We start from the raw sequence: 27,006 nt of genomic DNA, 5'->3' as shown, positions 1-27,006 counted from the left end.
CTCATTTGAAGTCTATGTAATTGTGGTTTGAGATTTTGATACATTACCTGATAAGAGAGTTTTGCCTATACATGAAAAAAGAAATAGATAACTGAAATAACTATCTGGGTAATCAATCCAAATAAAAAAAAACTGCCATGATCGCACCAATTCTAAATTTCCTCTTTAGTTTAAGTCTATTGTTCTGTGACTTCAGCACATATCAGAATCCCCTGGAGCACTGACCCCCACCCCCACCCCACCCCATTTTCTGATTCAGCAGGTCTTGGGTGGAGCCTGAGAACTTGCATATCTAACACGGCGCAGGGCACTGACCCCCACCCCACCCCACCCCATCTTCTGATTCAGCAGGTCTTGGGTGGAGCCTGAAAATTTGCATATCTAACACGGCGTGGAGCACTGACCCCCACTCCACCCTGTCTTCTGATTCAGCAGGTCTTGGATGGACCCTGAGAACTTGCATATCTAACACGGCGCAGGGCACTGACCCCCACCCCACCCCACCCCATCTTCTGATTCAGCAGGTCTTGGATGGAACCTGAGAACTTGCATATCTAACACGGCACAGGGTAATCACACTGTGAGAACCCACTGGTTTAAGCCAAGCCTGGTTGGTTTCCAGTGGTGACTAGTGATCTCATCAAGAAGAGAACCTTCTAGTGTTAGTTGGGCATACATCAACACTTCAGTTATTCACATGGGTCATTAGTCACCTCAGTTCAGTTTTCAGAGAGCAGCTGTGCCTACAAAATGATTCATTTGTGTGGCCAACACCATCCCGTCTCATCATGGGCAACTTTTCTCAAGGAGACTGGATTTTCTGGCCTTGCCCTTGCTTTGCTCACGTATGATTTGGAGGTAGCTGCCTGCCAATACCAAGCATTTTACATAACGTCATCAATCTATCCATGCAAACAAGGATATTGAAGGGAATTTACTGACATATTTTCTGACATTGTCATGATCCATGAGTGGCAGAAAACAGACGCCCAGTGAGTAGGCAGATTTCCATCTGGCAAGAAGATGGCTGTAATGAGCACCAATGTGAAATGACAGATAGTAATAGAAACTAGAAAGTCGATGAGAAAATTAGCTTCCCTCGTTTCACATCTGCATGACAGGGGGAGCTGCCAATCACCGACTCCAGAGAAAAGGCTTATCTGGGTTCCCAACCACGTGCAAAGCCATGTTCTTCTAAGTTTAAAAAAAAAAAAAAAAGAAAAAAAACAGCATGGTAAAAAAAAATAGAATCAGTCTGTTAGAGAGCTTTAAACAAATGTGGGGCTGTGAAACAAGCTGTCGCAAATTGGCACAGAGAATGCAGAAAATCAATGTGAAATGAAAGCTGCCTCTCCCAACAAAATAAAGCCTGCAATTAACTCTTCCTGTTCTTGCTGCAGCCTACCAGGCAGGAAAACCTAGAACATGCACACTGGCTGCCGGGGAATGGATCAATGCTTTATATATACAGCCCACTCTCTCGTATACATTGGATAAATGGGTAGGAAGCAGGCATGCAGGTGCAGGGAAGACCCAATATATATATGGTCTGTCTTTTTGTAAAGATGTATTTCTCAGGGTTTTTTTTTTTTTATTAACCTCCTTCCCCCTGCTAACTCATACCAAACATGCTCTACCAAGCACCAACACACTTGAAAAAAGGCTACCGCAGCTATGTAGAAGGTAAAAGAAAATGTAAATACATTTTAAAAGTCTCTACCCAAGGTCCTCACTTCTTCCCTGCCCCCAGCTGTCCAAACTATCCAAGGAAAAAGTGTCTTCTCAGATCCTAAAGTTTTCGAAGTTGGATAAAACGAAAATTTTCAAAGTTTTATAAAATGAAAATTTTATAAAATGCTTTGAAGAATATCAAGGGGGCACTTTTGCTCCAGCAGGCATCTAGCAATGTCTGAGACATTTTTCTGTTGGGGTGATTGGGTTTTGCAGCTGGCATCTAGTGGGTAGAGGACAGGGGTGCTGCTAAATATGCTAATATGTACAGGACAGACCCACACAATCCAAAAAAGTATCCAAACTAAAATGTTAGTTGTGGCAAGGCTGATAAATTTTGTGTTATAATGTTCTCCGGGAAGAATATTTCATATTTCTGAATGCAATTATTTACGCCTGTTCAGTTACCAGTTCATTTTTTAGAAATGGCACCATGGTTACACCTTGGAAAACCACACTTCCCTCACTTTCAGACCATCAGATAGGCAGAAGACAGCAGAGTCAAGAGATGAAGAGAGAAGGTCTATAGAATATCATTTTGGACCTCTGGATCCACACGGTTCTGCCCTGCACCTTATAGTTACAAGAGCTGGTAAACTACCTTCATTGTGTAAGTCAGATTAAGTTGGATTTTCTGTCCTTTGTGACCAAGAATCCTAACTAATACTCACTCCAGCCAAACTCAATATATTGCAATTTGCTATGATCTTACCCCCCTCTGTGCAAGACCAGAATGTCCATACTTCCAATTTTAGTTCAAGTCATTCATCTTCCTCTATGAACAGTCCATTCAAATCCCTACATATGTATGTCCCCTAGAAAAGCCATGTTTTAATCAAAAGCCCATTTCATAAAGGCAGAATAATCCCTATTCAATACTGTATGTTTGAAACCATAACCAGATCATTTCCCTGGATGATGTGATTTAGTCAAGAGTGGTCGTTAAGCTGGATTAGGTAATGACATGTCTCCACCCATTTGGGTGGGTCTTGATAAATTTCTGGAGTCCTATAAAAGAGGAAACATTATGGAGAATGAAAGAGATTCAGAGAGAGCAGAGAATGCTGCAGCACCACGAAGCAGAGAGTCCATGAGCCAACGACCTTTGGAAATGAAGAAGGAAAATGCCTCCCGGGGAGCTTCATGAAATAGGAAGCCAGGAGAGAAAGCTAGTAGATGACGCCTTGCTCGCCATGTGCCCTTCCAGCCGAGAGAGAAACTGTGATTGTATTCACCATGTTCCTTCTCACTTGAGAGAGAAACGCTGAACTTCATCCGCCTTCTTGAACCAAGGTATCTATCCCTGGATACTTTAGATTGGACAGTTCTATAGACTTGTTGTAATTGGGACATTATCTAGGCCTTAGAACTGTAAACGAGCAACTCATTAAATTCCTCTTTTTAAAAGCCGTTCTGTTTCTGGTATATTGCATTCTGGCAGCTAGCAAACTAGAACACCTTCTGTTTTAAAAAAATTGCAAATGATAATGAATAAAAGGACAATTAAAACAGTTACTAAGAAAACTAAACAATTACAAAAATCCTAAACAGGTCCTCCAAGATAGGGCCAGGAAATTGATATAGTTCACAAAACTACTGATGCAGGAATATTGCTCTGATCAGCATATAAAACTCAAAAGAACTGATTCTACAAACAGAATTCGTAAGGGCCCTCCACCGTGGTATTTACAAGATATCAATATATTTATAAAATTGGAAATTTTATTTAAAAATTAATCAGTATGCCTATGTATGAGCAGACTACCAGTTAAACAACTTCTGCTGCAGTAAGGAAATCTTACCAAATCTCAGTGGCTTGGTACACAACAAATGTAGTCTTTGCTCATACTGTATCCGGTGTTGCTTTAGCAAGGCTGTGGGACTTCCTAGTGACGGTCACTCAGGGCACACACTGATGAAGGTGCCACATGGACATGCATCTTCATGAGCATCGAGGCAGCAAAAAAAAGGGAACACGGCAAGTCACGCACTTGTTCTTAGGTTTTCTGTCCAGAAGTGACACCAGTTTCTTTCTCACAATTCCTTTGACCAAAGTTAAGCGTTGAAAAGTTCATGCCTAACCTCACAGGGAGTGGAGAAATTAAATCCTACGGAGTTCTCAGAAAAAGGAGATCTAGAAATAAGTGGTGACAGCTGCCATCACTCTCATTCCTTGCCTGGATTACTGTAATAAACTCTAAGCTGGTCTACCTGCTTCCACATGTGTCTGCCTCTAATCTATTCACACAGCACCAAGAGAGGATGAGCTGTTGTTTTGTTTTTAACATAAATCTAGTAGTCAATATCACTCCCATGCTTCTATAACCTTCCATGGTTTTTCATAGAACTTCTAAAATTGAACATCTTCACCGTGCTTTACACCTCATCTGATCTGGTCCCTGCTCACCTCTATAACTTCAATCTTGTCCTCACAATTTGACACACTCACAGAACCTCTACTTCCAGCTCCCCCATAGCCACAACTGGTTCTCTCTCTGTGTCTTGAATTTGTGATGTCTTCCCCATGTGGTGTTCCCTCTTCAGGAGCATTTTCCCCCATTCCTGACCTGGCTTCCTCCTACTCACTCCTTGAGCATGAGGCGTTCACTCTTCCTCGCATCTCTTTTCAGACCCTCATTTTGTTATTTTTTTTCTTCATAATGACCAACAAGCTTTTAATTATAAATTTATTATTATAAAGTTATTTATGTGTTCATTTAACACCTTTCTCCCACAAAAGGGATAATTTTTTGTCACCATCTATACACAGCCCTTAGTGTACTACCTGCCATACAATAGGCTCTCAACTACCACAGATATAAGTAAATATAACACATTCCTTCGGTTACTGTCTGAAGAAGATCAACAAATCCATTGATGGGACGTCTGTTGAAATTCATGTACCAGAAAGCCACTCGTCTGGGATTTAAAATGAAAATCCAAAATTTATAATTAAAAGTCTCTTTATACCTTTGACTACACTTCATAGTTTATAAAACATTCACTTCCGTTATGGCAAATGATCCTTCAAACCCAAGGTAGATGGGTCAGGTAATGGAGTTACCATCTTATATGAGAAAACTGAAGCGGAGAGAAATAAAGAGACGTGCCCAGTATCACATGGTGGGAAAAGGTGAATTAAAGACTCTTGATTGTACATCCGCATCTCTTTCCACATGCCATCCTCTCTCCTGGTTCAAGAAGGTCAGTCTTGGAAGTACTCCTGTGAATGAAGTGCTAATGAAAGAAAAATTATTAACCTGGGCCAGATTCTGAGTGGATAGACAGAGGGGGACCTTCAGTCTCACTGCTCATTCCAGAAGCTCTGCCAGAAGAAACTGATCCAGCAGAAGGACTTCACCAAAGTGTGGCTTTATAAATACGTCTTTTCCCTCCGTCTCAAAGGACCGGGACATCTCCGCGGAAGGCATGTCTCTAAGAAGCCTTTATGAAATCACATGTTTGGTAGGGGTTACATATTAAGCTATGACCACATTCATGCACGAAATATACTTTGAGCACCTTCTGTATACCAGGGGCTGTGCATGCAGCAACATGCTGGGTTAGATAGGAATGGAGTCAAGAGGCTTCTGCGTTAATGGTGTAAGACTTCTAGTGGAACACAGGATGGGATATCGTAGGAAAAGACAGAGGGAGAAAATAAACAGTAAAGGTGGATCATAGTGGCCCAGCCACTCTGTAACAAGAAAAGAAGAAACACATATAAAGGAAAAGGGAGTAAGAAACACAGATGATACATGTCACGATTGCACCATAGTTGTAACTAATCAACTTGATCCTTTCCTCAGAATAACCTACCATACAGCCTGTTCAATTCTTCTCATGAATAGAACTGTTGAATGACGGGATTTTCTACCACTGGGAAAATGACTTCTGCCCCTAATCCTCACAGACCCCATTATCCAACACTGGTAGGAGTTAGATCCCCTTTCTGCCTCACCCACCCTCCCTCTCCCCACTGGTTCCAATTTCAACCTTCCCTTTCTCTCTGAACACAGCACCAATACCAGTTCTTGCCACACGGTGCCCCCAGTGCACACTTCCAGCTCAAAAAGGACCTTCAGAACTGGTATTAGGTATGGCTCTGAGAGGCAAGGAGATCCACCCGGCTGAGCAGATAATCATGATAATGTATCACTCACAGAAAAAGGGACTAGATCGTGAGGTTGGACATAATTCCATTCACGTTAATATAAAACAGCTGCATAAAGTATTAAATATGTGTAGCCACTTGCTTCAAAGATAAATGATAAGAATCATTCGTCTTGACAAAATAATTTTCTGAAATATAAGATTGGATCATGAATCTCCTCAAAAGATGCCATAGAGATAGTGCACACTCAGGGATAATCTCCAGGTTGGAATCCAATTTTAATTAGATCATTGCTCACGCAATAACTAAGACCTTTAGAAGACAGAGAGACTAAATTTCTTTCTCCCTGGCAGAGAAAGGGCCAAAGAGCTTCTGACCCTAAAACTTTCATGACCAACAGAAAGCACAGTGGGAGAGGGATGGCTCAATTGAAATAACCAAGAGAATTTTTATCAACGTGCCTACACATCACACCTTATTCGTACTTTTTAGATTTCCTTGCTGTTCCTTATATGATGATTTCTGCTTTTGGCAATCATTTATTTGTGATGACTTCCTTGCAGAGCCAAATTTTCTATCTACCCTAACCCACTTCATCTGCTGCAAGGGCAATCCCGCAAGGAGCTTGCTTATGGGAAGGAGGGAGGGAAGCTACGCTCGGAAGCTAACTTCCTGCAGCTCTCAGAGGCCCTCCACAACCACGCTGCATGGAACAGCCCACATACCTCCATTTCTCCCCATCACTCTTACCTGCCTGTTCTTCTCTTTACGGCTTTTGGCCCTCCTCAGATACTCATATGTATACAAAGGTATTCACACGCATACAAACACACACGTTCCTTGTCTGTGATACCTTTTACCAGGAGGAAGATTTCATGAGAACCAGGTTTTTGTTTAGTTCATGATGATTCCCTGTGTCCTGAACAGACATTGTAGGGGTTCAATAATTTTTCATTAAATGAGTATTTTCCCCATTTTTCTGCCTCTCACAGTACGTCTGGGAAGATGGGGTGGAGAGCAACAGGACTAACTAATACTGCCTAGAAACAATTCCAACCTGGGGACTGTGTAAACTGAGACCATTCTTGTGGTTTGCATAGACAGTCAAGGCTGGGTAAACCACAGTTCTAGGGTTAAGATAGAGAGGTTTGCTTCTGTACTGAATAACGGATAATCTGGGGTAACCAACTCTCAAGCCTAAAGTTGAGGATAAAAACCTCATGAAAAGGTGTTAAATCTAAGATAACATTAAGATTAATAGTGATTTAGTAAAGGACAAGGTGAAGATTAGCAGTGAAAGTAAAGCAATGATGCAAATGAAGCTTATTTATTGAAAAACTTGCTCTAAAATAGAAATTTGACTTATTTTTCTAATTTAAACGATGTGTTCTCTATAATATTTGGCCTTAAAAGAAGCTACCTAAAGCAATGGAGATAGAATTGCCAGCTCTGCCTCTTACAGCATTGTGTCTCGAGACCAGAATTGTTGATTGGTTCAAAAAAAGAGGAGGCGGGGAGGCCAATAAATTCCTAATTGCTAAGGTTGAGTGACAGACCTTCTCACATGTCTCAGCTCTTTAATAGCCCAGCTCACACCAGAGACCTCCAAGTCCTGCAAAGGGCTGTGGGTTGGTTGATAGGGAAATTGGAGAAAGTGAAGAGTGCCTGGTTCCTTCTATATTCTTTGAATAAGTAAGATGCATGATTACTCATTAAAATAGAAGATAATTACTCTGGGGTATTTGTTCTAATGTGGAGGAAGGACTCACATTGATTCAGAAAATCAGAATTTGAGCCTTGATTTCACCATTAAGTATATGACCTCAACCCAACTATCTTCTCTGAATGAAACTCTTTCTTTATCTGTAAAATAGAGATAACAAAAATACCACTCTCATGCGGTTATTGAGAAAACTAACAGGGATACTAACATGAAAGGGCTTTGCAGCTGGTAAAGGACTCTACAGATGTAAGCTATTTTAGTCAAGGAGAACCTGGAGTTGCCTTTTGTGATAGCAATAATACCCTCTTACAGCTTACCAAGTACACTCACGTACATTAACTCATTCAAACTGATGTAGTCTACGTTCCTATGATTAGTGCTAATTCTTTGGGGATTGGCTGAGTCACTCCCCCAACCCAAAAAAGCACATTGGAATATGTCTATTTTCATTCCTTTCTTCCTTCATTCAATATGAATTAGTTGAACATCTCTTATAAGCACTGCATCAAGCTTAGAAATCCAGGAAATACGAAAAGATAAAGATATGTTCCTTTGTCCTTTGCAGACATTCATATTCACTCATTCGGTAAACATACATTGAGCATTTGTGATAGACCATCCAGAGTCACATGAGCATGTATAGAATCTAAATATAATAAAGTTGGGTAAATGTGTGTGTGTGAGAGAGAGAGAACAAATGTGGCCATGACACTACCCGCAGAAGGACCAATACCTAAGAAGAGCAAGAAATGTTCCAATCTCAAATTTCCAGTCATTAGTTTGATTACAAAGCCTCCAGTAATACATGCTCAAGAAAATTCCCTTGCCACTAACTCCTTGAAGGTATTTGCAGTCCAATGGGACTGGTCATTGTGCAGCTGGGTTGTTTCAGTGGTGAAACTGCCCTTCAAAATATATGAGGGAGCCTCCCCCCACCCCAAACACACACTTAAAATTTACTGCAAAAGATCTTTTACCATCAGCTGAAAGGGAAAGTCAATAAGTTATTCAGCTCTGTAGAAAAGAGGAGATTAAAGATTATTTGCCTTGTTCTTAACTGAGTTTTCCTGCCAATCCAGTAGATATTTCCACTTTATTATATTCTATCCTATACACATTTCTAGACCTACTAGCTCTCAATGGTAGCAAGATGACATGAAAACCACACAAGAACAATCTTTAAAATCCTAAACAATTATTATTAGATTGCTCAGCCTCGCTTTCCATGACCAATATTTGTAATGAAAGACCAAATAGCATGTGAAACTTTAAGGCAATCTTAATGTCCTTTTAAAAGAGTTGTTTCCCTATTTGACCTATATAGGATGTAGTGGACATCCCACTTTGGGGAGAGTGCCTCCCCTTTATGGAGACCTCTCTGCTATACCCACACACCCCTACATGATTTGAGTGGGAGTAACACTTCTGCACAGAGTTAGCTGTACTCCTCCAGCAATTGATGGGTCAGAGGTGGGCATATGCATTCTTGCAAATGCAAAACCCGGGGCGAGAATTGATTTGGGCTCTCTAGATGGCTGGACAAGTAATATATGAATTTGACATATTTTCCATTTTGAGGATTGGAAACAGAGAAAATTGTTCTATAGTGATGGAATAGCATGAATCTGTTGATCAAAGAAGAACAGAGACTTAATATAGAAAAAGATACTGTTTGATCTATTCCACCCAGACCACATGGATTATCAATGTGGAAGGAGGAGTAACATTCCAAACAAGAATAGGGAGCTGCACCCAGAAGAAGTGGAAATGCATTTGGAGAAAACAAAGACCAAACACCCATGGCGTGACCTCCAAGCATGTTGCTGAAAACTAGTTACAACAAAATACAGGAAAAAAGTAATAAATCCATATGTCATATTCCTGATTACATTTCTGTTATCAATAATTTGTGATATTATGCAATATAGTATGTCTTCGCTGAAGTCATCAGCACCTATGAGTAAATGAAAATATTTTTTTCTGAATTTGTGTGCCTTATATTTTATTGAAAGGTTATAGTCTCAATCAACATCTCTTTTTAGTGACAACTATAATCAAAGCAAATAGTTTTTAGCTCATATATGATTATCTCTCAATGAACTGTGAAAGGAATTATGATTCATGAGTATGCTGATTGTTTATTCCCATCTGCAGACATCTTCCCCTTTAGCCAAAACACAAATGATAATGCCCCACTTATCTGAATGCCAGACTTCCAGCAATAAGTCCAAAATGGAATGGGCTTCTAAATAACCAAAATAGATACCATAAAGTTTACAAGCTCTGTTTCATTATTGGGACTACCCTCCAATTATATCGACTCTGACTTTACATGCCATCTTCTTTTCCATACCGGGTATTTACCTAGTCATCCTACAACTTTAAAGAGTAGCCTAGTGACCATCGAAAACACCCAATTAGAATTGGCAGCAGGTTAGAATTAGCTGGTGGCCTGAAAATTGGCCACAAGTACCATAAAAGTCCATCAATTTAGCCACACTTAGTTTCCACATTAAATAAATAATGCTGCAAATATTAATAATGCCTACAGAATTATTGGAGGTTTGTAAAACTCATCCTGAGTCATCAGAAAAAGGTTAAATTATGTTTAATATATTCTGTCCTAAGACAGTAGCAAATGGACAATATGCATTAGAAAATTTATGTTACCAATGGAATTTTTTGTAAAGTTACTTGGAAAATATATTACATTGAAAACTTCAATGTAAGGTATTACTATATTTCAGCAGTAAAGCAGTTAGTCCTGCAGTTTCCAACACTAATGAAGACAATAGATTATGGAATTTTCAAACATGGACTGGAGAATCTTCTTTCCAACGTTCCCAATTTTTTTTTTTTTTTTTTTTTTTTTTTAAGAGAGAGGGAGGAAAGGAAGGAAAGACAGAGAAGGAAGGGAGGGAGGAAGAAAGGGAAACATTTTTAAACATTTTCTTGTTTTATTATATTTTGTTTGTTTGTTTGTTTTTTACATGGGCTGGGGCCGGGAATCGAACCGGGGTCCTCCGGCACGGCAGGCAAGCACTCTTGCCCGCTGAGCCACCGCGGCCCGCCCCAATTTTAATAATAGATTTTTACGCAAACCTATCAGAAGCCTCAGGTGGCCATGAAGGCAGATGACATAAGAAGAACCAAATAAAAAGTAAGCAAGAGGGGCGGGCCGCGGTGGCTCAGCGGGCAAAGTGCTTGCCTGCTATGCCGGAGGACCTCGGTTCGATTCCCGGCCCCAGCCCATGTAACAAAAAACGGAAAAAACAAAATACAATAAAACAAGAAAATGTTTAAAGATGTTTCCCTTTCTTCCTTCCTTCCTTCCTTCTCTCTGTCTTTCCTTTAAAAAAAAAAAGTAAGCAAGATAAGCCAATGGCTAGTTATGATAATGCATTAAAAAATTTCCAATGTATGACTCATTCAGCTCTATAATGAAAAATGACCAGCTACCATTTGCTTTGCAAACATTGATCTTGGAGCCTCATAGGCTATTGTAGAGAAGAAGGGGGATTAAAAAAAAAAAAAAAAAAGGAACTCCTGAGAAAATATTTTGGTTTTAGGAAAGCAATGCTTTCAGCTGCTATAATCATTCTAATTACTTTAGAATGTTTCTTTTTTTCCTCTTCATCCTCTAGGGCCTTTTTGCCTTCAAATCAGCTGCAGAAACAAAGCAATTTAGCACAGTAAAAAAGCTTATTAATACATGATGCAATTCGGTGGTATGAGAAAATGCTGGGGAGAAAACAAGTAATTCATCTCATGTATAAATGCAGATCTGAATATTTCAAATCAAAGAGGCTGAGCTGAGAAATAAATAACTCAATGAAATGTAAGAAGAAAGGTCAAAATGGTAGCTCTGACTGCAAAGAAATCTCAGCTTCATGAGTTGAAAGATGGAAGTTTAAATCCTCAACTTTCCCAACAAGTACAGTTTACAACTAAGGTGGGCAATTTTCTAATTCCTCATTTATCATTTAAGAGATTCCCCAGGTTCTCTTTAATTGTAGTTTCTCTTGCTTTTATTTGAAACTTATCTGTGAGATGCCAGGGAAGTTGAAATAACCCTATTTATCTGTAGAAAGTGAATTTGAAGTTTCTGCTTCTCTGCAGAGGTAACAGTAAGGAAGAGTGAGGTGGAAGTAAGTGTCAAAGTAAGTTTTATCAGCACAGAGTAAGAAAACGATCTCAAGCTTTCCACCGGGGGATTTTGACTGCTTGGAACAGAAAAGACTAAAGTATCGAATAGTATGCAAGGTTTGCACAGGTTGGACGAGGCAATGTGAGAATTTCATGGTGGCTTTTTTGTGTGTGACAGTCTTTCCTTCTCGATCCAAGCAGACTGCATCTTGAATAACTAAACTCACCTCCAACAAACACCCTAAGAAAATTCTATAGAAAAGAGATGAAAAGCAACAGGCCTTGCAGGGGATCCAGAGAAGCTGGAGACTCAGCCTTCCCAAGATTAAGTATTAATTCGTTCACCACCGCCTACTGAAAATCTATGGTCCTAGGGTATGATCCTAGTTGCTGGATATGTGGATATGAAAGACATATTTCCCAGTTTACTTAGAGCTCACAGTTCTTCAATATGGGAGAAAGGCTACATATTTATTCAATAGGCATTTACTCAACAACTGGTAATTGGGCAATTCGATATTGTAAGTTCAATAATAGGAGCCTAAATATGATATCAGAGGAAAGGAACATGGGATCCAGAAAGGCTTCCAGGAATTTATGATGTCTGAGCTTGCTTCTAAAGAATGAATTAGATATTAAAGTGAATGACAATCCAGCCAGAGAAAACCATATTTATAATTGTATGTATGAATGAAACTGCCATATTGTTGAGTCATAGAGTTTGTGTGTGAGGAAATTGAGAAAACCTATATAGACTACTTTTAAGATATAGTATATTAAAGTGTTGGAAATACTTGGTTGGTTGGTTTATTCCTTCAATTATATTTTTAATTTTAATATAATTCTTTGGCATATTTCTCAAGGCAGTAATGAGAATTTGAGGCTGAAACTATGGACTCCTATAGCTCAAATTCCCAGTATCAGACATTATCTAAAAGTGAAAATAGCATGGATAATACCATTTGGTGCATATTGTAGGGGCTATCTTTCTAGATATTTATAGAATTTTAAAAGAGTGTATAGTCCCATATTGGTATGTCCTGCCAAACCTGTACAAAGAAATCTACCTGAAAAATTGCCAATAGCATTAGGTTTAAAAATGAAAGAACAACTATATTTAGGACTATAGCATTCCCCCAAATTCCCCCTAAAGAACGCCTATCTCTAATCTATCATGACAGTATCCTTAAAAATAGTCTCCAAATGTATTTTCCAAAGTGTCTGATAGTAACACACACCATTATCTCACAGCCCTTATGGTCGAAAGTCTTATTTATCACATCCTTAAATTCATCTTATTACAATTCTAAAGCCAATATGACTGAGTCCCTTTACTTCCAGAAAAGGAAAGATCTTTCTTATTTACTAGCCCCCAATCCTCATCCCAAGTCCAAACCATGTTTAAATACAGTTAAGTTTCAAAAGAGTCACCCTACCATCATGGGAAACCTCTGAAGAGTTTGGCCACAGAGCAGACATAAAAATGGGAAAATCTGAAGAGCAGGACAGAAGGAAGGGGTGGTGGGGAAAGGCCATCCCTGCCACGAACATTTCATGATAAACAGAACATAATTTTGAGTATAAAAGATACTAAGGGCAAAAAGTCCGTCTAGAAATACCCAAAGGTCAACATTCTACTATGCATCCCTTACTCCGGGAGTAGTATATATTCTATATATTCATTCACTGCAAAGCCAAGACACCTAAAAGAAATCCTGCAATTAATATAGCAAAATCCCATTTCATGGGCACTTGCATTTTCTGCTATGATGAGTGTTAGTTTAAGATCAATGCATTGCAAAAAGTCATCTAAGACAAAGCAATCATGTGTCTATATGCTGTGAAGCAGAGAGAATAATACATTGGACCAGTTTAATCTATGCCTGGTGCATTAGCTGTTTACTTGACTAATTTAAAAACACAAGTCTCTTCTGTTGCCTTGACCATAGGTAAACCTAATACAGCTAATCTGCCACCAGTGACACGTGCAATGCTATTCATGTGCTTAAAACAACATATGTAAATTATACAAGAAAGTAACAAAAGATATAGAAATGATACAATCAATAAAGTTGGATTTCAAGACTGTTCAAGGAAAGAAAAAGAAATGAGAAAAGAAAAGAAAACATTATGGATAAGTTTTAGCATACCTACATGAATCTGAAATGAAGTAATTATTTGTCTTTTCTACAGAAAATGAAAACACACTATGACTAGCTATATACAAGGTTTCAGTCAAATGAGAAGTTGCACTGGCTCAGATCTTGTACCTCTAGATGAAAAATAGGATTGATTTAAACCCTATAAGCCCCTTATCAATGCTCTAACAAAGCAAGGAACTAGATTTGATGCACTTTTTAACTTGACAAAATGTACTGATTAAAAAACACACACATCAGTCGTACTTCACCTGCGTCTGCAAATCCTGGGCTGTAAGTTTTTCTATTACTTTTCAGATTTTTCTTCCTACAGCTTTAAACTTGTCTTCCTACCCTAGTCCCAGGCTCTTAGTATTCTGTCCCCTGGGGAAAATGATAGCCAGCAGAGAAGGAGGAAAGGCTATGTCCTTTTAAATTCATGAAAACGTTCTTAAAACTCCAAACCTTGCATGGAAAATTGGAAAGATGCTGAGTATTTCAGCTCTTTTTCCTCTCAAAATGAATGGTTTTTTTACCCCCCGAGAGCTTACACACACACACATACACATATTTTCCTTACTGAAATGGAAGTAACAGAAAAATAATGCTTATTTAACATTAAAAAAAGAGAGGGGAAAAACAATTATACAGATAACTCTGTACAAACTCCTGGCACTGTGGAAAGAGAACTTTAACAGGTCCGGGGATAAGGAAGGTTTGACTATTGTTCTCTTCTCCATGTTCCTACTCATCACTGGGTCTAGGACCTTAGTAAACCCGAGGTGACTCTTTCAGCACAATAGCCTGCAGAAGATTTGTCAGCATGGTGGTGGAACTCTCAAAGGGCTGACAGAACTTTGATATTCTCTCTGTAGGCCTGAATTTAGGAAAGGCTTCTTTCTCTGTTGCCTGCAGAATCTTGTGTGCATATGGCAGGTTGAGTGAATTTGGAGGACAAAAGGTTAAACCAAGGGTCATAAACTGGTGCCCTGTGGACTGAAGCTGGCTCCAGAGATGGATTTTTACTTCTCCAATATAGTAAAATTAATAAATATCACATAGAGTTCCTAATTCCTGTGTTCTGTTGAAAGTCAGGATCTGGCTGCTCTAGCCCAATTTCCTACTGGATAGAAATCAGCTAGAACTGAGTATCAGAAATCCACCAGTTTTCAACAGCCTTCAACATTCCCTAAAGTCCTAACATCCAGCCACTTCACTCATGTATGTTACATAAACACTTAATTTGGGAATGCAAAAGTTAAGATGCTCAAGGAATCCTAGAGGATCATGGGAAGGGAGAAAAGAGAAAATTCAGGGGGAGCAGTTTCATCAGGAACAGAGAAGGACTAATTGTGAGGGATGGCCAATATCTGAGAGCTCAGGTCCCAGGCCTGTTGGAGAAGATGGGGTAGGAAATGAGTAGAACAAGCAGTGAGGCCACTCCCAACCCCCACCACCTCACCCAGTGCTATTCCAAACCTGAATTGGATAGGAATATATATGCAAACCTGCAGTAAAGGATAGTCTTGTGGGCTTGCCCTGTAAGCGTGAAGGGCTAATAAAAGAAGTATTTAATTACAGATAGGTAGGAGGGCTATGGCACTAATCACCAGTTAGCGACATTTTCCAATGAGATGATGATTCCCAGTTTGTAAACTCAAACATCTCACCACTCTTAGCGCACCATTCAGTTCTTTAAGCAGCTCCAGCCAGTAACCCAATCAGACCAAGCATATTGAAGGATTTCTTTTATTACTGAAAAGATGAGACTCACAGGAAGAATTCATATCCTCCTGTATACCACATTTCACTTGGAAAAATACCTATGATACATGACTCATTGGGAAGCTCTTTAAAATCAGAAATTAACTCTGATTGCAAATGGTAAAGTATAAGTGAACTCTTCTCACCCTGTTCTTTTCCTGGGGTAAACCTGAACTCTCCCCTCCTTCCTCTTCCAGGTTTAGGACCCAGAATAGTTTCCTTCATCTGTGTGAAATCTGGGTGACTTCCCCCTGTGCAGATCTTGTCAAACTATTTTCTCAGCAATTTCGGTCTCTCACTATAAATGAATTACCAGACCAGTGCCAAAAATATATCTACTTATCTCTATCATTACCTGTGTTTCAGTATATATTTTTCTTGATGAAGGCTGTACCATCTGTAAACTCTGCATAAAATAAATGTTCTCAAAATCATGCACTGAGTTAGTTATCAACCATTGGGAAATTAAATCATGAATGGACAGAAAAGTATTGGAACCCAGAATTTACTTGAGAAGGAAGAAAAACGTACAGGAAGAGAATAAGAAAGCAGAAATGAGTCAGAAGGAGGAAGGATTAGCTCAGCAAAAAGGCCTTGATGTGACAGTCATAGAATATTGGCCCTAGAAAGCATCTGGGAGTTCCACCTCTCCTTTTTCAGACATGAACACGAAAGCAAAGGTTTCTGTAACAAAAAGACACCAAAGTACAATAGCTTAAATAAGAAATAACTTTATTCCTCTCATGTAGTGGTGCTATCTAGCAAGCCCAGGCTAGCAGAGGCTGTTCTACTCCTTGAGCTTTTCAGGTACCCAGGCTCCACTCATCTGAAATTCTACCATATTTTAGGATATTATTCTCTTTTGCGGGGTCAATATGGCATTGTCATGTCCATGTTCCAGATTATGGGAAGGGAGAAAAGCAGGAAGTTCAGGTCAAGTGTTCTCTTTCTAAACAACTGACTTTAAAAAAAAAATTCACAGGAACATACATTTCATGGGTGAGAACTAGGTCATATCTCCAGGACTACTTCCTGCAAGGAGTTGTGCAATTAAATCTTATTTGTTCAGCTAAAATTCTACCTTAATGGAAAAGGGAGGAAATGTGCTTTGTGAGGGACTACAAGCTGACATGTGTTGATATCAAGAGGGAATGAGATTTGTACAAGGTCACAAGCTACTTCAACCAGTTCAGAGTCCTAGAGGCACCGTGGGAATGCCTCTCTCAGATCGCTCTCTTCTCAGAGAGAGGGGCAGAGAAGACCATGGACCGGGTAGGTGTGAGACTTCAGGAACCGGTTGAAGAATAGCTGAACAAAGGACTTCCCTAAATTGGCCATGGCTGGCCCACCTGGATTGTTGCCAGTCCTGTTGCCAGGAACAAATATCATTGGAGGCTGCCACACAACTGACCCAAAAAGAGGGCTGCTGTGAATGCATTGTTGCTGAGAAGTAATGTTAAGGCAGTGCGCACGGGGAGAAAACAGAAGCCCCAGAGTGAATAACGTGAGGAGGCATCACCTGATTTTTGTTGGGTAGAGGCTAAGAAAGTGAAATAAAAACCATCCTGTCTTCCTAAACCTCCAGTAGAAAACATAGCAAAGAAAAGAGGGCATGGTGAGGGCTGCAGGCTGCTCACTCATCTTAGCTGAGCAGATCTTTATCAGGAAAAAAAGTAGTGTTTTTTGCTTCTTGGGAGAATATAAAGACCATGAAGCTGGCCACAAGCCATTGAAGGACATAAGAGTCAGAGGGATTATCAGCCAGTACTCCTTGTCTTTCCTTTCTACCACACAGACGGCAAGTTCCACCTCTACGAGAAAGCAAAAGAAAAACTGGAGGTTCTAGTGTGAGAGCTCATGTGAGCAAAAGAAGTTATATTTCTAAAGAAATATGAATTTTCTACTTTGTCCCTTACATTTTGTCTGCCTCACAATATTTAGCAGATAATATTGTGATATGGCATCTTGTGAATTTTTTTTAGCCGTCAAGTATTAGCCTTTTTATTCAACCACACTCACCCTCCTTCTAAAAAATGCTGAATTGTAATTGCTTCAGTGGCTAAATTATCTCAAAGTCCTCTTCAACCTCCCAGATTACCTAGAAGAATGCATCAGGCATCAATCATTGCCATCTCTTTCCAAGCATTTCATTTTGCAAATATTTGTATTGTTCTTTTGAACTTTTTTTTTATTGTAAACTATAACATACATACAAAGCAAAGACAGAAAAAAGCAATACTTTCAAAGCACACTTCACAGGTAGTTATAGAACAGGTCCCAGAGTTTGTCATGATCTACCATTTTCTCATCTCAGATTTTTCCTTCTAGCTGCTCCAAACCACTGGATACTAGAAGGAATATTAACATAGTGATTCAGCAGCCATGCGCATTTGTAAAATCCCATTTTCTCTATTATACCTCCTCCTTCTCCTTTGATCCTTCTCCCAATCTGTAACTGAGAAATTAGGATTTAAGGGATGATTTTGATTACTGAATCATTATTTTGATATTCCTTTCTCCTTTCTGGTATATTGGAGTAGACAGAGGGAAATTCTGAAATCTCTAAATTGTAATCCCGCTGCCTTGATCTCTGATAATGATTTTATAGCCTTTATCTCCTGCCCCTATGATTGTAAAAACCTTATGACTAACCTTCATTGGTACCCAGTAATTCAGTTTTTCAACTTCAGAGCCTTTTAATCACTAACGACAGCCCCTATTGTTTATTAATGAAGTCTTGGGTCAGCCCAGAACTGACCCACCCAAAGTCCAAAGTTATCTTGATAACCAAGACTGGATCTAACCAAAGTGGGCCCACCTGACAAGTGCAGAAGCTTAGATTTTAACCTACAAGTCATTCATATCTCATTTGGCCATTTTCTTACATATGTTCTCTAAGCATGTAATCAATCTGTGCATATTCAATAATTAGATCCTTCAATTACATCATTATCCTAAACCCTGCCCATCTTTTCTCTAAAAAAAGCTATCACAATTATTGCAGAATTACTACATGCCTAGTAATAAACTCTTTCTCTCTTTGAAGCCCCCGCGTCTCAGGAATTGGTCATTGCGCACATTGGGCAAAAGAATCCATGACCCTTGTCTGGTAACAAATCAATAGAGATTTTTGGGCAATGCCTGTTCTGACATTTTCATGTTGAGAAGGGGTGCCACGCTAAAGGATAGAGGGGATGAAATTAATTGATAATCCTGGAGAGGGTGGTCCCTCTGAATTTCAGGATTTATCTGACCTAGGAACCCTCCAGGAATTATATGTTCCAGGAAGGCAAACCTCGTGCATGAAACCTTTATAGAGTCTCAGTTCGAGCCCTTGGTGCTCTTAAGAGTCAACAGAAGTGATGCTGATTGGGGTATAGCAAATCATGGCAATTAGCATTATGTAACTGAAGCTGGCATAAGAGCTGCCTCCAGAATGGCTTCCTGACTTCACTTGATCTCTCTTGGCCAATGATGCCCCTGCTTCAGATTCTCAAGGAACTCTACCAGTACTTTTTAATTATCAGCTCACCATAGTCTGAGATGTGTCCTGGTACTATATTAAGCTATACAGAATTATAAGGCTTCATTCCTTTTCTGGACTCCAGGAGTTTGGGTCCTTTGAGCTACCCAGAGAGGTTGATTTAGATCATGTGTTACAGAAAATTTAGGTTCTAAACATAATAAACCTCTCTGCCTTTGATCTCATACAGTAACTGAAAGTCTAGAGTACAATTACTGTCGCCTTTTATTCTGCATTCTAGTTTACCTTAGACCCAGCCAGACTGACTTTGTTTTAAACTCGAATTGAGGCCTGATGTCTCAGTAACTTTAATTGTTATTATATAGAGCTATGCTAACTTTCAGGACTTCAGTACTCCATTTCTGGGTTCCAGGTATCACAGACCTAATCAAAGTTCTGGGGAAATACCAGCTGATACACATATAGCTCTGTGTCTCAGAACCCAGAAATACATCTACAACTTCAGAACAAATGTGGCTACTATTAAGCCCCATGATCTAGGCTTCCATTTTCTTATAAATATTTTCTGAGAGAGACCTTAGCATATTTGTTATTTTGTTTCTGGCTTATTTTGCATAGTCCATTGTCCCCAAGGTTTATTCAGTCTGGTGTATGCCCTTCGACATCCTTCCTTTTTGTGGCCACAACAAATTCCATCATATAAATGAATCACTCTTCGCCATTGTGCTTCTCAGTCATTGTATCCTTTGGCTCCCTCCATCTATTGGGCATCATGGAAGATATTCAAAATAAACAAACCGTGTCTTACAGTATCTTCATTTGATTGTAAAATCAGCAACACTCTAAATTTTTTAGACAGTTATCATTGGTCCATAATGACAAAGAACCAGCAAAAACACCACCAACTATCAAATCAAAACTACCCCTTATCATTTTTGTCGAATATTTTTCAATTTGTTAATGTGCTGTATTACGTTGATTGATTTTCTTGTGTTGAACCACCCTTGCATTTCTGATATAAACCCCACTTGGTCATGATGTAAAATTCTTTTAATGTGTCATTGGATTTGATTTGCTAGTATTTTGTTAAGAATATTAGTATCTATGTTCATTAGGGAGATAAACGGAATAATGGACTCCAAAAGATGCTCATGTGAACATGTTACCTAATACAGCAAAAAGAATTTTGCAAATGTGATTAAACTAAGGATCTTGAGATGCAGAGATTATCCTGGATTATCGGAGTGGGCCCTAAATGTAATCATACAGGTCCCTATAAGAAGAAGGCAAAAAGATCAATGAGGGAGGATGTGATGTGTGATGATGGAAGCAGAAATTGGAGTGATTCAGGTGGGAGCTGGCAGCCCCTAGAAGCTGGAAGAGGTAAGAAACAGATTCTCCCTCTGTAGCCTCCAGAAAGAACTGGCCCTAGAGACACCTTGAATTCAGCCCCTTACAAATCATTTCATACTTCTGACCTCTGATACTGTAAGATAACAAATTTGTGTTGTTTTAAGCCATTAAGTATGTGGTGACTTACAGCAGCAACAGGAAATGAATTCATGTATTCTTCCAATTAGCATGGTAATCACATGGGCTAACTCACCTTGTCTTAACGATAATCAGATATTAATCAAACATGAATATTGACTTTCCATTCCTAAATGCCTATGCCAGCAATTTCCCATCTAGGAATTTTACTAAGGATATTTACATAGCAGGGTATTAAGCATCCATCAAAAATAATGAAAAAGTTCTACAAATATTGACTGGTATGCTGAGATGTAGCTGATATATTAATAAGATGAATAACATGCAGGAATTGAATAATTATCTCAAGCAGCTTGGAACGATATCAACCAAACTGACAAATGTGGTCATCTGTAGATAGTAGGATTATAGATGACTTTCATTTTCTTCAATTCTGCATTGTTTTTTTTCTTTTTATGAGGAATATATATAATTTCCTCATAATATATATATAAATATATACATATATATATTTTTTGCATGGACAGGCACTAGGAATTGAACCTGGGTTTCGGGTATGGCAGGTGAAAACTCTGATTAACAATCAGGAAATCCATGGTGATATTTTTGTCTTGCACAAAGAAAGTTTTGATTTGGCCACAAAGATTTAAGTTCTCCCATGACCTCCAGTATTTCTATACTTGCTATCCATCCTTCCATCATCCATCTCGGGATCCTTCTGTCTGTTATGTCACTACCAAAAGCACCACTAGTTTATTTCATGCAGGAAATAAAGGCAAAATCAAGAGTCAGGGATACCCCAGAATTTAATAAATGTAATTCCATTTTCTCTTCAAACAGGTCCACTCCTATTTTTTCTGTTTTGGTTAATGACACCACTAGGTAGTGGTGTCATAATCTACCCAGGTACTTGAGCCAAAATGACAGTGTTCTTAGTATTCCTCTTTAAATCTAGTAGCCCATCTGTTTTAGTTTCCTAGCCTGCTCAAAGCAAATACCATGATGTGGTAGTTAAACAATGGGGATTTATTCGCTCATGGTTTTGAGGCTGGGAAAATGCCCAAATCAAGGCATCATGAAGGCTATGCTTTCTTTCCAAAGACCGGCTGCTCCTGTCACATGGCAAGGCACTTGGTGGCATCTGCTGGTCTCCCCCTTATCTTCTGGGTTTGGTTGATTTCAGCTACTTGCTTCCATGGCCTTTTCTCGAATCTCCCATTCCAGTAATGGGATTAAGGCCTCTCCTGATTGAGGTGAGTCATATTTTAATTGGAGTAACCTCATTAAAAAAAGGTCCTACTTACAATGGGTTTACACCCCCAGAATGGATTAGATTTAAGAACATGTTTTTTCCTGGGATATATTCATTCACCACACCATAATTCACCTGATGCTCCCATTCTATCCTCTCAATTTATCCTGGATCTATTCCCTGTTCTCCATTCCCATTTTTGCCTGGCCATTTTTTACCCAAACTACTGTGATAATCTTCCACCTGGGTTCTTTAGCACTATATTATGTTTTCCCAACTCTCATTGTCAGAGGAAAGAAAATAGAGCTTTCATCCTCCTTCTCTATATTTTCATGCCCCTCTCTACATTATGGACTGAGAGCACTCCAAAGGGCTGGCACTGATTTTTGTGACTTGACACTTCCCAATTTTTCTGCTGTCTTTTTCCTACTATTCCCCACCCAGACCCCTCAGATCCAAGGCATTGCAAGCCTTTGCACATGCAATTCCTCTGTCTGGTATGACTTCCTTGTCCACCGAGGGTCACCCCTACCTTCACCCTTCAGAATTTGGCATAGGTGTCACCTCCTCTGTAAAGGCTTAGCTGACTTAGGCTTCTCTAAGCTTCCATAATACCTTGTAACATATCACTGATTTAGTTCTAGATGATGCATTGTCATTATACAGTAATTAGCAGCTTATGGAATCTGCAACCTTACCCCTATCCAAATGATGAACCTCCAAAGAAAACACTGGGCTCTATTTATTTCCATATTCCCCAGTGCATGGTACAGTGATTGGCACAAGTAGGCAATTGATAAATGGTAGCTGAAGGAATTAACAAATAAATGAATGAATAGCTAATTTTTCTTAGAGGTTAGTCTGTAGTAGACATAGTATAGACATTTTCCAACTGAATCCTCACGACAATCCTATGAGATAGGTACTATTCTCATTTCATAGGTAAGGAAACTAAAACACAAGGGAGCTAAATAAAAATCCCCAAATCGCCCATTTAGAAATGAGCTTTCATATAAACCGAGAGTATCTGACTCCAGGACCTTAACTTTTACACTGGAATGAATGAATGAATGAATGAATGAATGGGAAACTTCCTGACTTCCTGGCACTGTTCAACATGTAAGAGTCTAGCCTAAACTTCACCCTGTCAGTGTAATGGACATGTCTAAACCATTGTCCTTTACTTCTTCTTGCTTTGATTACGGTGTTTGAAAGGGTGTTATTAAACAGAGCATAAGGTGAGAAGCCACTGACAGCTAGTGGGAGTAGAGGCTTTGGGTTATTAAGCAGATCGTTAATTATTCAATAATAGTAAGTTGTGGCTCTTGCCTGGAAGCTATCCCATAAATGGCATGACAGGAGAAAAGAAAAGAAATAGTTTTGATCAAGTATTTCTTAGATCTAAATTAAGAAGACAGCCTCCAAGGTGAATTTCAATTCCTCACCACATTGTTAACTAACTTCCTTGGAGGTTTTCCATGAACATCAAGGCCATGGAAGCTAAACTAAAGGGAGTGTTTTAAATTCCAACAGAGTTCATTCACTATTTCTGCTTGATGATATGAATACTACATATAGAAGTAGCAGCTTCTGGTTGCTGCGCTTTGTGTCAAGGAACATGGAACATTAATAAGAAAACTTCCCAGACAGGTATGAGGGAGAAGCAGGTAATACATCCTCACCTTATGAGAGGAACACAGAAGGCCTGAGAGGCTGTCACTTGTGCAAAGTCAAATGCCGATTTAGTGTATGACTCTGAAATTCCAAAACAGTATTAAACTACACACCTCTCAGACACAACAGAAATGACCAGAAAAACAGTCAATTTCCATTATGCAAATGATGTTTGAAAATGCAATTCCACAAACATAACAAAAATCTAAAACCACTGTACAATATGGAGAACTTGAGTAAAGGGAAGAGTAGATTGAGGCTAGTATGTCCATCCGATCAAAGCAGAATGAGGCAGGAATTCATGGCTGCAGGTGGCACAGAAAAACACCCCAAACTGTATTAGATCTAAAAGGAAGAACTTATGTGGTCATATCACCAAACAAAAAGGAGAGAAGGGCAGGGGTGACCAGAGCCAGGGACTCAGCTCCAGCAGAATTCTCTCCATCTTTGTTTCTCAAATGATGGCATCAGTTAGGAAATGAAATGGGCCCATTCTTATTATTGGGAGTGTGAAGATTGGCTGATGGAATAATGGAATCTCTTATAGCTTTTAGCAGAATTCATATTTTCTTGAAAGGGTATTTGTTTCTGAAGTTTAATAGCGGTGATACTGGTAAGCAAGGGAGTTGTTACAGGTCACTAGCCAACTCACCTTCAATCTTTATTGCTTTACAAATGCAATTTCTATCCCCATAAATAAAATCTGTGTAATACCTGGTCTCCAAATAGACACTTAAGGATTAGTAGCAGATTCCTTCCTTTACAAACAACTGTTCCTACAAGTTATAGAAATGTGTTATAAATTCTAAGCCTCTTGGATATGAAAAAGCAGCTGTGAGGGAAAGTGCAGCAAAAAGAATATTTCTAATGTGACTCTTAGTCACATTAATTCAGATTCCCTGGCTTATGGAGTTCTTAAGACCTCCTGTTAAAAAATCATATTAAAAACCCTTTAAACAAAGTTTTACTGGAGCAGACACTCAGAATTGTAACTAGAGAGTTGCAGGAAGAGTACATTCTCTGCAAATGGTTTTTCAACTATTTAAAATTAAAAATATATAACATGCTGACATAATGGTTTTTAAGGCCAGGGGGATGAGATGTCAGAGGAAGCAGCATGAAAGCAATCCCATGAGATTGCCAGAAAAGAAAGACAAGGATTGAAACCTTCTTTCTGCATTTGTTCTCCAATCAAATAACAGTGCAGGGCCTGGGGTCTCGTCTCATCGCCTACTGAAGTTAAATTCCATCTGTGTCGTTGATGACATGGGCATCAGGGTAAGTCCATTGAGTAGGATGTTGGTCCCAGACCTTGTCATCCATTATCTTTGATAACTTGCAGGAATCATTTAACTTCTCTGTGAAGTTGTCTGTAAAATGATAAAGTTGATCAGGTTCCTTCGGCACGAATAATCTGTGAAGACTATTTTACACTCAATGGAAGTCAAAGTTAATTCTGCCACCACAAAATAAATAAGTGAATTGCTTGCAGGTAAAGCAATTTGGAAGCCATGGCCACTCTCTCAGGACCCAGTAAGAATTACATTTCATTTATCGTTCAGTCTGGGTAGAATTAGGGGGGGAAAATTTGAAGACAGCCTCATTCAACATGAATGATTTCAACCTTTCCTGCTCATGGGCTGCTGTGACACCCCCTCCACTCACCTCCTCACCCTCCTTTTATGCCCTGGGTGACCAGGATCTCTTTCTCTCTTCTCTTCTCCTAACGTGCTCTTCAGCACTGCTCTGATGAACAAAGAGAAGTCACATTAAAGCAGAGATTCCCAGATTTGTATCACACACAAATAATAGCCCTATCTTTGTACCCTTACATTTATTACCTAATAGCTCCCTGTCAATTGTCACCCTATCTTTTCTGACTACCCACTTCAGCTTCTCCAGAAATCATGCATTTAATGTGCTCATGTTTTCTTATAATTCATATTTAACACACGTAACTATTACAATTATATGCTCTTCTGTGAATCAGCTGAAACCATCTCACGCACCCCCCAGTGATGTGCATTTCCCACCATGGGAAAATCTGAAGTAGAGCGTGATTGAAAATGCCTCTTACCAGAGGTATTGGATTTAGACTGAATGAAAACCCCTAACAGTTTTTTTTAAAGCTACTTTCTATTTTCTTATAACAATGTATATTTCAGAGGCGTCAGAGAGAATACTGACAAAGGTAAGAAAACATTTTACAGGACATTAATCTTAGACCAGGGGAATGGAAAGACCCCATAATCGTGACTCTAGTGAAGAAGGCATTTGGGAGGCCAGGACCCATTCTCTGCACTTCTGAAATAATGATAGCGATGGTTATAATAACAAGAATGAAGGCCACATATGGAGTGTTTGCTCTGTGCCGGGGTTCAGAGACATGCCTTGCCTTCCCTTTGTTTGTATTCCTGTCTGTGCCACCTGCTGCCATCTCGTACAGAGGGCCTGGGAGAGCTCTGCTTCATGCCTATCCTTATTTCCTCTCCAAAAACAAACAGTAGGGGAGAAAACAGCCAAACCAAACTCCACGCACCATGTGTCTCGGGCCTCAGAGCAAAACCCCATTTCATGCCTCAGAGCCTTTACTGTGAGGGGTGCTCAGACTGCCAAGCAGGGTGGGAGCTGGGCACCCGCGAGCTCGCTCTGTGGGCTCAAAGGGCCTTGCAGGGCAGCACGGCTGCTTTCTGCAGATGTAGAGCTGCTGTCTCACTCCTTCTCTCTCTTGGGCAAGTGAGCAGCGAGAGGGGGAGATGACTTGGGTATCTTGCTGTGTCCCGCAGGGTGAACAGGCAGCTGACCTCACCAGCTGACCAGACTTTGACATCTCATTTGCTAAGCAACTTGGGCTAAGTCTGGGTTCAAATGCTGGCTTTGCCAATTTCTGAACTCTGTTCTTTTGAACCAGTTATACAACATCTCTGAGCCTTAATTTCCTCACTTGTCACCGAGGGATGCAACAGTCCCCTATTTCCTAGGGCTGCTTGATGATTATTGTGGAATGATTGAAGAGCACTGTGTCTAGGCACAGAATATTCATTTGCTAGCACAGCCCTAAACAAATTTCCAGAGACTTAATGACTCACAACAATACTCATTTATAATCTCCCAGTGGCTCAGCTGGGTCCTCCCTTTAGGGTCTTACAGGGCCAAAATCGGGGTGTCGGCTCATCTGAGCACTCATTTGAAGGCTCTGGGAGAGGATCCATTTCCAGGCTCACTCAGGATTTGGCATGATTCTGCTCTTTGGGGCTATAGGTCTGAGGTCCCATTTCCTCATTGGTCATCAGCTGGGGATAAGTTTCCGCTCCTCCAGGCCACCTGCATTCCTTCACACAAGCCCTGCTCCATCTTTAAACCAGCGACACAGCCTCGAGTCCTTCTCCCACTTGTAAATTGCCTCACTTCCCTCTGATGTTCTCTTCTGCCTTTTTCTTCTGCTTTTGAAGGACTCAAGTGATTACCCTCTAGGATAATCTCCCCATT

General features: G+C 39.7%; 1 protein-coding gene and 1 long non-coding RNA gene across 2 annotated transcripts in view; both read right to left on the bottom strand.

Annotated features, from left to right (window-relative positions):
- KCTD16 (potassium channel tetramerization domain containing 16) overlaps positions 1-27,006 on the bottom strand; it is a 295,957-nt gene that overhangs the window by 91,856 nt on the left and 177,095 nt on the right. The gene's annotated exons all lie outside the window — the stretch shown is intronic.
- LOC143663928 (uncharacterized) overlaps positions 24,322-27,006 on the bottom strand; it is a 177,639-nt gene continuing 174,954 nt past the window's right edge. The window contains exons 2-3 of the long non-coding RNA XR_013166234.1: positions 25,183-25,263; positions 24,322-24,887 (exon numbers count right to left, since the gene is read on the bottom strand). This is a non-coding gene — a long non-coding RNA (uncharacterized LOC143663928). The remainder of the gene's footprint in view (positions 24,888-25,182; positions 25,264-27,006) is intronic.

The sequence above is a fragment of the Tamandua tetradactyla genome, chromosome 20 (assembly GCF_023851605.1).
Source record: "Tamandua tetradactyla isolate mTamTet1 chromosome 20, mTamTet1.pri, whole genome shotgun sequence".
Classification (NCBI taxonomy): domain Eukaryota; kingdom Metazoa; phylum Chordata; class Mammalia; order Pilosa; family Myrmecophagidae; genus Tamandua; species Tamandua tetradactyla.
Note: the sequence above shows the minus strand (reverse complement) of the source record. Positions and strands in the feature narration are given on the sequence as shown.